This window comes from Lycorma delicatula, chromosome 6 (assembly GCF_047948215.1).
Source record: "Lycorma delicatula isolate Av1 chromosome 6, ASM4794821v1, whole genome shotgun sequence".
NCBI classification, from domain to species: Eukaryota; Metazoa; Arthropoda; class Insecta; order Hemiptera; family Fulgoridae; genus Lycorma; species Lycorma delicatula.
In genome coordinates, this window is record NC_134460.1 from 112,603,434 (window position 1) to 112,621,689 (window position 18,256).

Genomic DNA, 18,256 nt, shown 5'->3' on the forward strand with positions numbered 1-18,256 from the left:
CTATTAAATCTTTTTCCGGTATGCATCTACAACCAGTAAATAACAATTGCGTGGGTGTGTATGTGTATATATATATATATTAGGGCGTTTCATTTTAATCGCCCCAGGCGATTTTTCGTAAGCAACGCACAAAAAAAAAATGACCAATACAAAGTTACTCAGATTGGAGGGGATATCTATTGGAGGGGTGACCTTTAATTTGACCTTAACCTTATTTAAAGGTTAATACGATTTTTTCAAATGGAATACCTATTTTTGACCCCACAAATAAAATAGAAAATTTTAAATTGGAATATGTAGTCACACATGACTTTGGAACATTTTTGAAGGTCATATGGCTAACCATAGGAGATAGTGTTACACGAGTTTCACGTTTTTGAAGGTCATACAATATTCCTGTAATATTTATGTATATTCCAGGCCATTTATCTCGCAAACTATGGGAAAGAGTATAAAATGATTACAATATCGCATAACACTATCTCTGATGGTTAGCCTTATGACCTTCAAAAAAGTTGCAAAATCATATGTGTGACCACATACCTAAAATAAAATGTTTTGTTCTTCTCATTGGTGGGGTCAAAAATAGGTCATTCCATTTCGAAAATATAGTGATAACCTTGAAATAATGTCATGGCCAAGTTCAAATTAGAGATCACCATGAGGTGTCCCCCTCCAATCTGAGTAACTTTGTTTGGGTATCTTTTTTTATTGTGCGTATTTTACGAGAAAATTGGGACGATTCAAATGAAACATCTTGTGTATAGAACACTTCTATACAGATGATTCACGAAGAATATAACTAACTTTCAGGACATGTTCTACAGATGAAATAAAAACATAGGTTCGGAAACGCTTCGTTAGCGTGTGACAGCTGAGGAAAGATTTCGTTCAGCTTTCTGGGCCTTCAGTAAGGTTCTTACTGTAGGTTCAGTAAGGTTCAAACTGTAGTTCTTGGGACAAAAATTACGGAATAAATTTAGTAGTTTTATATGAAATGACTTGAAAAATGAGTCCTAAAATTGTATTTATAGTAGTTTTTGAGAAATCTGGGGTAAAAGAAAAACTTGTACAGAATTTAAATCTGAGCAAAGTTAAATAAAGTCCACACAAAAAATAAATAAATACGTAAGAATTTCAAAGTTTATTAAAAACAAAACATATCAAAATGTGACAGATTTTAATTAGGTATTAAAATAAACAAAAGTTCAATTACAAAAGAAAAGTTAACTACTTAAAAAAAAAAAATGAAAATTAAAAAAAAAAATCAAAACATTTTATTTCATAAGCTGGAAATACTAACAGCTGATTCCAACAAAGTTTTTTCTAATGCATTTGAAGAGCAATAAACGAATATGTGAATAAATTAAATGTAAATCATAACAAAAACATTACTGAAGTATATTACAATCAAACCCTATTTCGAAGAGGAAGCGTCAAGATCATTCATACGAATAATTCTGTGCTCAAAAATACCGAACAAGCTGAAATTTTTCACAGTATATATTTTTTACCATCCGTAAAGTGTGATTGAATCTAGTACATGTGTAGTCGGTTGATGAATGTGACAATGAAAAACCTTATCATTTATCTTCATAAGTAATCCCTTATAACTATTTACATTTTTAAGCAAAACTCAACTAAGTGTGTCGTTTCATACCTGAAATAGATTCAATGTCAATCATGCAAGTAATATAACGACTGGAAAAACAATGTCCATTTAACTGATGGCATTTTAGGCTAGCAGGAAATACAAAATATTATTAACAAGCGTAGACTGACATTCAGACGAACAAGTGGAGACTACAATCGCAGTCATCAGACAATATAACGACGCACATAATCTTGGCATCGGTGTGGAGAAAAAAATAAACTTTGTTTTGACGAGAAAATGAGGGGCCTAATATTACATTCAACTAAATTCTAAAATGTTAGAAGCCTAACAGTTTGAAAAGTATAAAAGTTGGCCATCTCACCAATATATATTTTTTTTTTTTTTTTGTAATTAGTAATACATATTATACATTTTAAAAAATACAAGAAAATCAAGATGAGAATTTCAACATTTGTCGAACAATACCATTCCAATTCTTACGATATGAAATGTCCCGAATTTAACAGTATGAATTTTCCTGAATCTTATCAGATTATGAACATTAAAGGGTATACAAAAACAAGTGCATCCTAGTTTGTTTTTATACGTCGGTGAAATAAATTATAATGATGACCTATATCCATTTCCTTTTAAAATCAGTTTCTGGAATCTTTCTTTCTTTTTCCTGTTTAGCCTCCGGTAACTACCGTTTAGATAATACTTCAGAGGATGAATGAGGATGATATGTATGAGTGTAAATGAAGTGTAGTCAGCTGGTTTTACTAGGACTTGAACGCTGAAACTCTCGACTTCCAAATCACCTGATTTGGGAAGACGCGTTTACCACTAGACCAACCCGGTGGGTTAAGTTTCTGGAATCTAAGCACATTAAAAATAAACATCAGGATATCAAAGATCAATGTGTTGAATTAGCATTACATTTCTTCCTCTTCATTTTTTAATATATTACCTTGTCGGGTTATCCAACCAATTTCTAAAACCACTCCGTACTTTTTTCAGAATCCTAATTCCTATTCTCATTTTTATCACTTCCTCGCTATTTTTCCGAAATCCACATTTAGTCGTCTTTCTCTTGCCTTCGATTCTGGTTTTTTTCCTGATATCTACCGTGGCTATTTCGCAGACAATCATTCTTATTAAAAAACCATACCACTTAAGTTTTCTTTCTGACTGTTCAACGAAAAGGATGTATTCCAACTCATTTCAAAACAATTGCCTTTGGAATTCAGTTGCGTCTCGTTTTCCTCACAACTCTTCTTCAATACTTTATGTCTGAAGCTTGCACCCTATTCAAGTACTTCTGCACGAACCAGATCTCTGAACCGTAACCCAGTATCGGAAGATATTCTTAATTTAGCCTACTTTTTAACTTCTCTTTTCCCAATAATAATGTCGTACAACACTAAGAGATTTAAATAGCAGGATATATGGAACAAACACAAACAAATATAAAAATTACAAGAACAGAATTGCATGAATTAACTTTTTACAAGTTGTATAATAAAAAATACATATTAATAAATAAACTACCATGGAAGAATACAATAAATTATAATTATTTCTATTTTTTTTAAATTATTCATAATCATGTATTCTGAGTGGAATGAAAACAGAAAAGAAAGCATTCCATAGAAATCAGTTAAATGAATATTCATGTCGCTTTAAATGAGCATTCAGAATTATGAATAAATAATTTGAAAATGCAATTCAGATCTTTTGTACTGTAAAATATTGTACAGGGTAAAGTAAGTAAACAAATCAAATATTTATGTAGTTTAGGATTACGTAGTATTTTTGTCATAAGAAAAAATACACACTGTTTATTTACATTTTTAACTAATAAATTACCTTAGAATAGAAAAAATTATTTACGAGTAAGAAAAAGATTTACTTAATTTATATAAAATAAAAATCTGTCAACAAAGTTTTAATACTTTCCTGGAATTGGTTGTTTATTTTTATATAATTGAATAATAATTATACATGAAAAAGTTACCTAAGATTTTTTTTTTTAAATTATTAATAATTAATTATTAAGTTTTATGGTAAAACTATCATTATATAAACGAAATAAACGAAAAAAAATGTTTAATTGAAAATTCAGTACTTTTTATTTTTCGTGCTCCCCCACCACCAAAATACCTTCCAAGAATTTTTTGTTGATTTTTCTACGTTTACTGTGTTATAGTTGGAAGATACTAAAAAAAATTCCACTAAAAAATGTAAACCCGATAATACGTTACCTAAAATATTTCTTCGTAGGTGGGGTTAACTTATGATGAATTTTTATTATAATACTATTACTAAAAGTTTATTATTTAAACTATTAAACTTTAAATATAAAGTTATAAATTTTTTTTAAAAAAATCGATATTTTTAAACTTTGATAAACTCCCTCACCCTCGCCCCAAAGTATTATTTTTTACTTTTTGGTCGCTTGCAAGAGTACTATGCCTAGGAAGACATTAAAAAAATCGCTTAAAAATATATATAATAAATAAAAAGACACTTCTTTTGAATTTTTTGAGAAGGAGGATTTATTTTAACACTATTTTTTTTTTTTTAAATGGCGAGGTAAGTATGTACGAATTATATCAATGTACGAATGTACATGCTTAATAATAAGTGGGGTTATGTTTGCAACATTTTTAGAAAATTGACCGCGCCTGGAAATCTTGACCCCAAATTTTACCTACAAACTAGCTCATAACACAAGTCTGAACAAAATGTCATCAAAATCCGTAAGCTTCAAATACGCCAACGCATGTACGTACGAACATTACCCCTCTTTACTTTAATCATAAACGTCGAGAAATGCAAAAAAAACCTACACCCAGATTTTAGATTGATTATCATCCTTTCGTTCTTGCAGAAGGAACTTACCTTCTTCTAGAGCTAAGTTGACAGGAAAGTAATAACAGAAACATATGAATTCAGAAATATTAAAAAATAAATAAAAAAAATACGGGAATATTATATAAATGTCGTTAAAAATCGAAGCATGGATATTCAGAAAAAACTATCGATTTTGGGAACATTTCTAAGAGAAAGGCTATGAGAGTATAAAACAGCTATTCTATTAATCATATGCTAAATATTCATGAATCTCAAAGATCCAAGTATCATCAAATCTTTTGAAGTTTTATGTGTATCACTTCTAAAAACTTTTAAAACCAGGAAGAGTAACATAACTGCCGCACGTATACGCAAAACAGAAGAGCAGTTTATAGATTACAAATTATAATTGCTTGATTTATCAGTACATAATATATTTAACAAAAGAATGAAATATGTGATCTTCCTACAAAAATTCCAGGACCGAGTTTATGAATTATGTTAAGTGGAAAATTTGATATTTTTAAATTTATCCCCTTCAGCAAGATCTTTTATGATGTTGAACGAGATAACATCGTTACAGACACCATTCTTTATTTTTCTTAACGGAAAATTTTTTTTGGATAAAATATTTTTGAAGAATCGTTATTTTCTTCTTTTACGTCTTCCTCGGATCAAAGATTGGTTCTGTTCATAACATTTTTAATTTCTGGAAATGTGAATTCGTTTGAAGATGTTCATCTCCAAACGAATGGATATTCCAAAATTGTGATTAGCCTTCTTACCAAAAATTGTTAGCCAGATAATGCAAAGCATACAGGTACGATGTTTTAATCAAAAAGAAAATCAAGTTCACATTTTTTAAAGAAATTTCGTCTTTCCGGCTAAGCCATTTGCAAAGCTTTGCTAGGAAATCAAATTCTGCCATTTTTAATGTTCAAGCGACGGTCACTTAGAACGATTTAATCGATTTTATAAATATTTTCACACGGCGATGAGATCGAACATTCAACGCGCGTTAAGTCGTTTTCGACCTTAAGTCCTTACAAAATATTTTTTACCTTTCAAAAAACTGATCGCGGTGCACAATCATCCTCATAAAGTAATCTTAACAAATGTAAACATTCCATTTGAGATTTCGTAAGTTTATCGAGAAACTTAGAGTTCGATTTTTATATTAAATATGATTTGGATCGTAGTGTTAGAAATAAACTGATCGAAAATCATTGCTGCGAGTAAACTATTTAAAGTGTAGTTACAGGCGAATCTACTGAGATATACAGAGAATATCCCACCATCTTTTGATAACTACCACTTTCCGTAAATTAATAACCAGGATGCGCTGGGCAACACTCACATATTTATAATCATCAACGCGGAATATTTTTTAAAAAAAACAAAAATGAAATTAATATAAAATCACAGCAAATCATTTTCTGAAATAATAAGAAATTGAAAAAGTAAAAAGGTTCCGGATAAAATATTAAAACAAACAAAAAAATTCATTAATCTGATTATTAGCAAATTCTAACAGTTGCATCATATGATTTAGTACAACGTCTATTTTATTTTAAATTATTTTGTTTAATCTCTTCAAACACGACAGTTTCAATTTGGAAATGTAATTTACAATAACCGATGAAATCAATACCACACCACTTGTAAAGGATTAGCTTAGAGAGATAACAACAACAAAGGAGCGTTCCAATAAACGGTACAGATTAATACAAAATTTTATTTATTTAAGACCAAAATAAATATTTTATATTAAAGCTGTTTTTAATTTCAATTTTTCAATTTAATTTTTCATTTAACGTAATTTAATTAATTTTTAATTATTTTTAACTTCCAAGGATTTTTATGTTTTGAAGTCACCGATACAAAGTTTTATACAGTTTTAGTCAGTGTAGTAATATTTACTTAAGCTGAATTTATTTTCATTATAAATTCGAACAGATCTAACAATCAATATTTCTATATATAAACATTACCTAATTATTAATGAAATATTGATTATTCTGTTAAATTTAGAAAAACAATAAAATGAAGACATTAATATTTATCGTAATGTATAACAATAAAATAATTTTTATTTGGATATTTAATTAAATCGTAAATTTCAAATAATCTTAGTCCACAAATGGAACGTGAACGTACGTTACAGGTTACATCGTAGAGTACACATCTCTGTGTATGTAAGTATATATATTATATATATATATATATATATATATATATATATATATATATCAATTGACGAGTATACTGTCAAGATAATGTAATCAATAATGTTGTAACTGGTAGATTAACAACAAATGAATAAATGCTGACAGAAGCGAACTTCAGTACTATTCATTAAATTCATTCAAATAATTATATAACTGCATATCCGGTCTCAACTGAATGAACTGACGCCCTTCCTTCTATTTCTGAAGTATTCAGCTCCGAATTGGGCTTTGCAAAATCATTTAACTTTTCTATATCGTTCTATACAACTTTTACCAGTAACCACTTTAAACTGGTCAGTATCTTTATTCATAAATGCCTACGCATTGTATCCCGTTTATCAGAATGTTTTTAAATTATTTTAATAATATTTTATTGAAGTAGAATTTTATACTCTCATATACGTGCATATATATCAAATACTCAAGTTATAATAACAGAAAAATATCATCAAAAAATCCATAAATTATTAAATCAACTAATAATTAATAATACATACAATTAAAACCGTTTGGGAAACTTTATTTCGCTTTAGACAAAATAAATTTGATAAGTTGAACAACTAAATGCTGGTAGGCATAATACGACATACAAATCACAGTGCCGAAAACTGGTATGTCAAGTCTACTGAAATTCATTTTTAACCATTTTAAGTTTAAAATGGTTAAAAATACCTATATTTTAATTAATAAATGTCCCCATTGTATCCCCTTTAGTCTACTGAAATGCCGATACACACGCCTATTATTGATCCCTCTTGTGCTCACAAAAGAGGGATTGTTTACGTAGTTAGCATCATTAATTTCAGAAAGAAAAATTTCTTCAAAATGTGATCTCTTTTATCTCCAGATTTTACATGTATTGTAGGCAAAAAAAAGTAATATAAAAATGGTACATTACTGTACTTTTTCCGTCATAAACAAGCCGTACTCATACACAAAACAACTCAGAAATAAAAACTATAAATACAACACTAAAAGTTAAGCCAAAAAAAATCATTTCTAACAAAAACGTCAATGATATAAAAAATAATCAACATTAGATTACTTATTTATTACAATTCCAAAAATGCAAAGTTTCATGATGTTAGATATCCATACAAAAAATACGAAGATATTCAATGGGTATTTTTTTCAGTGTAAGGTATAAAGTAATCAAATTCTAATAAATGAAATAATATTAAAAAGTATTTATTCTCGTTCAATTGCATCGCATTTAATCTACTTATTATCAACTTAATGAAAAAAATAAATATAAATAAATAAAAATTTGCTTATAACAAGTTCGCAACATTGTGAAATAATTCATAATGATTCTTGATATACTCGTATATTTTATTGAATAACATGATACTTTTGATACATTAAATTGTTATTAATATATTAAATGTTAATTGGATTAATTAGTTGTGCAGGTTTTCTGAAATAAAAATTTTAACACCCAACAACCTAATAACTATCTACTTAATGAACGTTATAGTGAAGAATTTTTTTTTTAATTTACGTAGTAAATAATGGATGAAATTACCCATAACTAGCTACCCAAAATTAATCTCTATTGTTTCTGTTCATCATAAATTAAATAAGTATACGACACAATAGATCTAACATAAAAGTTAACTGCATAGTTTCTAAAATTTAAAGAAACAGGTAAATCTTCGGGAAAGCCAAGAACTATCGATGATATCGGAAAAGAAGAAGAAATCATTCGACAATCTTACATAAAAAATCCTACGACACCAATTAACCGCCGTAGTTTAAATGCAGTTTACTTTCTTTCTTTTTCCTGTTTAGCCTCTGGAAATTACCGTTAGGTATTGCTTCAGAGGACAATATTTTTTAGTGTAAATGAAGTGTAGTCTTGTGTAGTTTCAGTTCGACTATTCCTGGTGGTTAATTGAAACCCAACCACCAATGAACACCGGTATCTAGTATTCAAATCCGTATAAAAGTAATTGTCTTTACTAGGACTTGAACGCTGGAACTCTCGACTTCCAAATCAGCTGATTTGGGAAGAAAATGCAGTTTACTGGAACCTATTTAATACGACGTTTACGGGAATATTACGATTACACTCCCACAAACTTCAACTGAAATGCAAAATCAAACCGGATGAATCCCAAACATGTCGAGTCGTCAAATTTTACATTAGGCAAGACAAGAAGTTAATGAAAATTCTTAAACGTATTTTTATAAAGATGAGGTAACCATTCCGATGGTTTCGGGTGAATCGTTATTAATGCGAATTTGGGGATCAAAATAACAAATGTAAATTCATCCAAATTCACTGATATCGCAAGAACGTAGGGATGAAACTTAATTTTCAGAAATTTAGTAGTTGCTTCCACCGTTTGCTTCCTGCAAATTTATGAAAAACAGTTAAGTTAAACAGGATATAGGACAAACACATGTTAGCTAAAAAAAAATGTGTTCAAGGAAAGGATAATAGGAAGCCTACTAAAATTGTTGTTATTTAGATGATAATTATAATTATATTATCTGATCATTATGATTTCTATGTTGAGTAATGTTTATCTTTCTTACCTTCATTCTTTTATTATATGTTGACGCGTTTCGTTTATTATGAAAAAATAAATTTCTGTTTATTTTTTATTTGATGTCATGCCTTATCTGGCCTTCTTGTTAATTTGTTATTGACGGTTACTGTTATCTTTTAATTTTGTTTATCTATTTCCTGTTTTCACTAAATTGAGGATCTTGAAAAGGACATCCGCTTGATTGTTGATCTGTTCATTTATAATTGTTTTATTGTTACTTTTTAATTTTCTTTTTAACTGAATTACTTACAAAGTCATTGACGTACCTAATATATTCTAAGCAACTGTACATTTTCACGATATCTGGTTCTTCCATATTCTGTAGGAATATTAATAGTATTCCTGATAGAGTATTTAGAGTATTAAGAGTAAGCTGACAGTGGACAACTCACTATCAGTGATACTATGCGAATTATTTCTACAGAATATGAAAGAAGAAACATAAAAGATATCATGAAAAAATACAGTTGCTTAGAATATATTAGGTACGTGGATGACAGTCCGTTAGTAATTAAAAAATAAATAAATAATAATGAGGAACAGATTCTGGAAGAAATGAACAATTTCACCCTAACATTAAATATACGATGAAAAAAGAGAGACCAAACTATTAATTTTTTAGACCAACCAATAAAAAGAAATAATAATAATTTAGATTTTGAAATATACGTAAAAGAAACTTACACAAATAACATCACAGCTTACGATTCGAATCACCCAATGAGGGTGAAAAATTATCGGTTTTTAGTTACATGATAGATAAACTACATATATTACCATTAAAGAAACCAGCATACAAAAAAGAATTACACATTATTGTTCACACAGCAGAAAATAAAGAGTATAAAAAAGAAAACATCAGAAAAATTAATAAAAATAGAAATAAAAGAAATGCAATTAAAACAACAAACTATAAAGAAACCTTTAAATGGAGTAAAATAACATTTACGGGAAAACAAACTTACCCAATTAAACAATTAATTAGTAAATATAATATAAAATTGACTATAAATACAAATAATACACTAAAAATAAGTTTTAATAACAATATAGAAGAAAAAGATATTTACAACAGTAATGGTATATACAAAATAAAATGTAACTACAATGCAGCATACCTTGGACAAACGGGTAGAAAATTAAAATTAATATATAAGGAACACACGAGATCTTTTAAAAATCAAAAACATAATTCTAATTATGCTACGCATTTTACTCCAATGAAAATGGAAGAATCAATAAAATTAATTCACAATTGTATTAAAGGAAGATTTTAGAAATCTTCAAATTAAAAAGTAACCATAAAACAATCATAAATGAACACATTAATAATCAAGCGGATGTCCTTTTCAAGAACCTAAACTTTAGGAAATACATAAACAATATAAGAATAAACGTTAGTAACAAATAAACAAGAACTACGCATAACTTCAAATAAAGGGAGGAGCGTTTAATAAACATTATAGAAAGGTTAACAGAAATTTAAAAGTACCATTATAATAACATTTAACAATGGAGTTATGCCGAAACGCGTCAACATGTAATAAACGAATGAAGCTAAGAAAAATAAACAGTACTCAACATAGAAAGCCTAATATCTAGACATCCGGAAGTTCAATCTTATTATACATATGCATGCTATTAAATATTTTTCCACGGACCAGAGAAATCATGTAATTTTTTATATTCCATGAGCGAGGAGTTCATGATTTAGATCACTTGCATGAATGAATAATCTTGCCAGGATCCCGGAGGAAATGTTCAACAAATTTGGATACAAATCGAATATCGTTTTGATGACGGGTAATACAAATAATTTCTATATAAAAAATTATAACCATGAGTAACAAAACTAATACATTTTCTGAATATTCTATAATAAAAAATAATAATTACTTTTTGGTTTCCATGAAAAAAGTTATCTTAATAACAAAAAACTGTGAACTTCAGTAAAAGGAAAATAATTTATCATCTGCTTCGATTAACCCGAGTTAAAATCAAGACTTCTGGTAAATTATTAATATTACATAGAATGAATACACACGCTTGGCTGAAAATATTTAATTGAAGAAATTCCGTCTAAAATACTTCTTAGAATTTTATTTTAATATCTCTATTGTGATCCCTCGTTTACCAAAGTTCTAGAAATACCAAAATGAAATATGAATCTGATTGAACTTTAACTACTCTAAATAAAATGAAGAAACAGGTTATTTAGTTCGGTACTATTGAACAACAGAATCCAACAGTACAAGATACGATATACTAATTAGTCTCTCAACACCGGATAGCTTACATCAACAGGATTTTCAACTTTTAGTCTTTTGTCCTTTATCGTTGTTTCTAGAGTTACATATAATTCGGTTTGCTCTCGCTCTCTTATAATGAATGCATACGGAGAATACGTCATACATGATCGTTAAAATCATATTTTACATCATGAAAGGCGACTTTAAATTATAAACACCATGGTGACATTCCAATTAAATTAAAATAATTTTCATTACTCTAATATCGTTAATAAATAAGTCACTATCAAAATAGTAAAGAGATAATTAAATTTAAAATATACAACTTAGCGCTTGCAACATAAAAAAAAATTATCAGATAAACGAGAAAAAGCATTATGATTTAATGAAAAAGGATTAATAGTAATGGATTAGTTCTAACTGGAGCGAAAAACGCACATAATAATAATATAAACAACGATAACAATACATTAAGCAATGAAATACGTATTGTTACAAACGAACGGACAAAAAGTCTTCGTAATTCAAATCCCATTTGTAAATTAATTTCTACAATTTCCTAAAATAAATATGTGAATGTTTGTATAAAGTCTCACAAACACGACTAATTCAAAATCGTTAAGTTCAATCAATTATAATATTAACCAATATTATGCACAAAAAAAATATATGTATAAATAGACAGAGATAGATATAGAGATAGAGAGAGATATGTAAACATGGATTTTTTCCTTGCAGCTATTTAAAATTCAGTATCAAATACAGATTCATGCAATATCCGGATGTGAAAAAAAAATCGTAGTAATCTGTTATATTATCTCTTGGATTAGTATACAGCGTTTAATTACTAAGAGCAAAAAGGGTAGTTTTAATTGCGCGCATGACCGTAGATTGATTCCCTATCTTTCCGCTTGACAGCGCCACAAGCAAAGATGGCGACTCTCAAATCTTCCGTGTTTTCAAGTTTGCTAAATGCATACGTATCTACAGTTCAACGTGCATTCCGTATGTAGAAAGTTCAATTCCAATCTTCTGAGTGACAATAATATTCGGTTTGGAACAACGTCTGTATAAAGAGAAGACTAAGGAGACGACTGAAGAATGTCACAAAGTCCTCCTGCATAGTCCTAAAAATTCTGTTATGAAAGCCGGTCGCGAACTAGCAATACCGGTAATGACAAGGTAACATGTTTTAAGAAAACATACACCGTCCACAGTTGATACTGACTTTGAAGTCCTGTCGACTTTTTAAACATTGACGACTTTCTAAATTCTTAATTTATTGTATTTCGTGATAAACCAATATTTCATTTTAGTGGAAATGTTTTATACACATAATGTCCGTATCTGGGAATCAGAAAATTCACATAAACTCTTACGGTGCGAAAGAGACTCCCAGTATTAAATATTTTCTGTGCAATATCCAGCAGCAGAGGAGTTGCTGATTTTGATAAGCTGCGTTCATGGCTCTTTCCTCTACTGGAACCAGAAAATTTTGTTTGGCAACAAGATGGTGCTCTTTGCTGGCATAATTCTGTGCGGGATCGGTCGAATGACGTTTTTCCCCGACCGTTGGATCGATCGGCATGGATCCGATGAGAGAGCTTGTTTGCGGTAGCCTCCAGGATCATCCTATTTGATTTTTTTCTTTGGGGTTTATAAAGGATCTTGTGTATTTGCCTCCGCTAACAACTGATCTACCACAACTAACTGATCTAGGAACAGGATTGAAACGGGTATCGCTTCCATTACTCCAGACATGTTGGTTAAGATATGGGACGAACTCTCCTCTCAGTTGGATGTGTGTCGCGAGACGAAAGGTCACAAAGAACACTTGCAGGGCAAAGCTTTAAGATTTACTTTCATTTTATCTTTGATTCATTACCGTAAGTCAAAGTTAGGATATATTAAATAGCTTTAAAACCCCGTTATTTTTTTTTTTTTTATACCTTCTGTATATACTTCTGTTACTCTTTGTATATAGAGCAATCAATTTTTTAAATAAAAAAAGATAAAATTGTCTAATAAAAAAAGTCAACGGATCCATTTTTAACTTCTTAAGGTGCGTCTACACTTATGTCTGTAACATAACTGTCACACAATAATTTATAATTTTCCTGTAGCAAAGCCGTAGTTCGACTTAATGATACCGCGCACAAATATTATTTACACCAAAACCAACATTAGTGATACAGGTTGATGAGCATAGTATAAGTTTGCAATAGGATAATCATAAACAAGAAGTTGCGATACGGAACAGATAGAATTGTGAACGTACCTTCATATCTTTAATGAAGAGCAAAAGTGATGAAACTCCTTCGTACGTAGATTAACATAACAGCAGAAATTGTATATCTTCAGATTCACAAATTGTAATCAGAACATTACAAATTCAAATGATCCAAAAAGTATGTGTATATGATCAGCGTTTATGGAATCCCAATATTTCAAACTTGGCATATAACATTAATTCTTTGGCTCCAAAAAGGTAAAAATTAAAAAAGACACATCTTCATCATCAATGTTTTCCAGGAATACACTTTTTAAATTTCGATCCCACCTCTTGGTGTCCTAATTTACCTTCAAGTAACCACACATATTCATCGTTCATCATAATCCTCTGCAAAAATCCTGCACAAAGGCAATTTTTAATCTTGTAGGTCGATGGACGTGAAGAATAGAATATCTACCTCATATCACTATTCATCACAGTATCACCGATTACACGACTATGATAGTCACTAATTAAATTTTAACAGCAGCTTTTAGCATATGTATCTCATTGAGTTACAGGAGAAGAGATATCTTCAAAGAGACGATATGTAGCTTTCATCTTTCTGAAATATTCTCTTCACGATTATTCTTTGCTTTATAATATGATCTCATGATACAACAAAAGCTAAATTTTATATAGTTTTCCGTAGGAAATTGATAACAAAATTATAATCAATGGTATGTACGTAAGGAGAAAAATAGAAATAAACTACAGAGATGACAGAACATGAGTGTAATAATATTACTGCAGTATAATAATAGAAAAGTATATATATGTGAAAAAGGAAGAAAAAAAACAATAGAGAAGGAAGCAATAAAAAGTTGTCAGCAGCGATCCTGGGGACATAAAATAGTACTATAGTTGTATAGCATCAGCATGTGGCATAGCAATTCCTTTAACACAAACACACACGTGTGTGTGTTTTTACAATACAATTTCAGTAGTATAAAACCGGCATGTGGCATTCAGTATTCTCCGGCTCTCACGACCCACAGAGAGCGGCGATGGCAGTGGTAATATGTATAGTAGTAAGCAGTGACGCGACATAATAATTAACTCTTTCACATATGCAGCTCACAGGGAGCATAAAACATTATATAACTTACATGTTTGGTGTACTAATGTAAGTGTACTTTGTAACGCTGAAAAGTAGCAATGGATGACGTACAATAAACTCGTAATTCATATCATTCATTAAATTCCCATTGAGCGCAGCTGTTCCCAGTAGGGAGTAAACTAAACCTCGGGTATACTTAATAACATCTGTTGTAGAATCATTGTTTACAACCAAAGTTATTAAAAAAAAAAAATAGACAACCCACACAAAATAAAAATTAATACTCGTTGATAATATTTTACTGTAATAAATTCCATTTAAAACCTAATGTATTTTTATTGTACCTCAAATAATCTTCTTTTTTTTTGGTAAAAAAAAAGTAACCTTAAAATCGACCAACGCAATAACATTACTCAAATATCAGCAACGATGGGAACAATACAACTTTTTCCAAACCAAAGGAATTAATATTGAAAAATACAACTAACGTGATTTTTTTTGTAAACACTATAACGAAAAGTAAAATTTAGTTCAGGATCAAGTCTCTTCCGTTTTAGCGTTAAAAGTAGGCGTAAAATAATAATGATGTAAATATACTTCGTTAGACGCAATTTTTGTTGTTGTTTTAAAATGTTGATCGTTATTTCATTGGTAATTTTTTTCGGGGGCGAAGGACGTTTTCACGTTATCATTGCCCGAAAAACAAAAATTTTAAATATAAAAAAAACAAAGTAAAAACTTAAACTAAAATACTGAAAACAAAAAACATACAATTACTATCACAGCTAACTAAAAAATTACTTGCAACTACTATAACAGACAAAATTTTTCAGATAACTAATATTACAAAGAAATAAAAAATAAATTTAATGAAGTACGAGAGCAGTGTAAATGTCTCCTTCTCGGATTATAGAAAAAATAAAGATTTAATGTGAAATTCATAACAATTATAAGAAAAATACATTAAGTGCAATCAGCAAATCAATCGCTAATATAAAATTTAATAAAAAGTGTTATTATAAAATAATGCCTAAATACATCAAAATTAAAAATAAAACTAAATCCGCTATTATTACTAAAAGAAATGTGAAATGGAATGGTTAAAAATGAAAATTAAAAGATTATATAACAAAAAAGAAAACTTAAATACACAACTATCCATTGTTAACGCGGATTTGATCTTTGAGTTGGGTTATGTGATTTTTTTTGTGAATTAAATATCATATTCTACTGTAATATTAATAAATTAATGAATACTAAATATTCTATTATAAGAAATTTAATAGATTGATTTGCGGAAATATAAAATAATCAATGCAATTCACGATAATGCAGTTAATCAGTAACAAAATTTTGAATCAGACGTAATCACACCACTAATATTGAATATAATTTTAAGGAAACCAACATTGTTAAACATGCATATAAGTATAATCTACCAATTTTAAATAAAAATAAAATTATTAAAAACAACATCGTAGACATAGAAAAAATATACTGTATTCAAAATTGATAATCAAAATAAATTAATAAACCAGTTCATTAATGTCAATGACAATACTAAATATAACTATAATTTTAATCACTAATATATAGTTTTTATTTGTATGTATCATAGTATCATATATATATATATGAATAATATAATTTTTGTAATATAATAATTAATAAAATAACTATATATAACATATATATATATATATATATATATATGAATATAAAAAAAATTAAAGAAAATAATTCGTTTATTGTCAAGTCCTATAAAACTAATACCACTGTAATAGTAATAATTAACAAAACTAATACATTTATACAAGACAATAAATTCAAGGAAATTAAGGATCCTACTAAAAAAATTAAAAAAGATATCACTACCAACATTAAAAAATGTAAACATATTTTCAGGGATGAATACGTTAAATGAGAATTTAAATTAACTTATACAAAAAGCTCCTATATTAAAAGCAATACCTAAAATATATAAACCTGCTATGCCTATGAGACCTTTAATTGTATTAATTCACCTACATACACATTAAGCAAATTTATATCTAATACTTTAAAGACATACATAAACACTGACAATAAATATAATCTAAAAAAACTGATACGAATTGTTAGACATAATTAATAATATAAGTATAAATAACACAACCAAACAAGACATGTATACTAATATTAACGCTAACGAAACAATTAATATAAATTATAATACTTTCATTAAATTAATTACATTATACACGAATTAATAAATCTATTAAAATTATTAATTCTCATTTAACGTATTCATCCCTGAAAATATGTTTACATTTTTTAATGTTGGTAGTGATATCTTTTTTTAATTTTTTTAGTAGGATCCTTAATTTCCTTGAATTTATTGTCTTGTATAAATGTATTAGTTTTGTTAATTATTACTATTACAGTGGTATTAGTTTTATAGGACTTGACAATAAACGAATTATTTTCTTTAATTTGTTTTTTATATTGTTATATATAGATATATTTATTAACAAAACTAATACATTTATACAAGACAATAAATTCAAGGAAATTAATTACATTATACACGAATTAATAAATCTATTAAAATTATGTATTACGTACAATTATTTAGAATTTAATAACAAGTATTACCAGCAAAAGAAAGGTCTAATATGGAATCACACTTTCAGGTATTTTAATTAACATTTTCATGAATGAATTAGAGAACAATAATTTACATCATATATTTCATTAATATAAAATTTTAATATATAAAAGATATGTGGATGACATATTGATCATACATGATCAACAATTTATAATGATGAAGATAAAATAATCGAAGAAATTAACTCCTTAAATAATGACATTAAATTCACTTTAGGTCGACAAAATAATAAAGGTATAAATTTTTTAGATATACAAATTAATAAAAATTATAATAATAAACTTGATATCTATATATATAGGAAACCCACTAAACAGGACACCATAATCCATTATAATTCGTTTCATCCTTGGATCAAAAAATGTCGATTACAAAATATTTAAAACTTAACAACATAAAATTAAACATAGAGTTAAATAATACCAAATATACAACTGTAACTAATGGATGCAATGAAAACCTAACAAATAAATTATATACTAAAATAAAAAAATAAAATTTACATAAAAGATAAATATAAAACTAACAAATAATAATAACAGATACAAATATGCTAAAACTGAATACAATATAAATTACAAAAAATTCAATAAAATATTTAAATTTGCTGAACTAAAAACCGCATACGCAACGAATAACAAAATAATTGACTATTTAAATAAGAGAAAACTAGAATAATAAAACATAACAATAAATTTAATTTAGATAAACAGGGAGGAGTATATAGTTTAAAATGCGCAAATTATATGAACACAAATTGTATAAATAAGGAAAATAAAGAAAGATCCAATT

General features: G+C 28.1%; 1 protein-coding gene across 3 annotated transcripts in view; it reads right to left on the minus strand.

The window, feature by feature from the left end:
- Positions 1-18,256, minus strand: part of Eip63E (cyclin dependent kinase Eip63E) — a 778,181-nt gene that overhangs the window by 480,270 nt on the left and 279,655 nt on the right. The window lies entirely within an intron of this gene.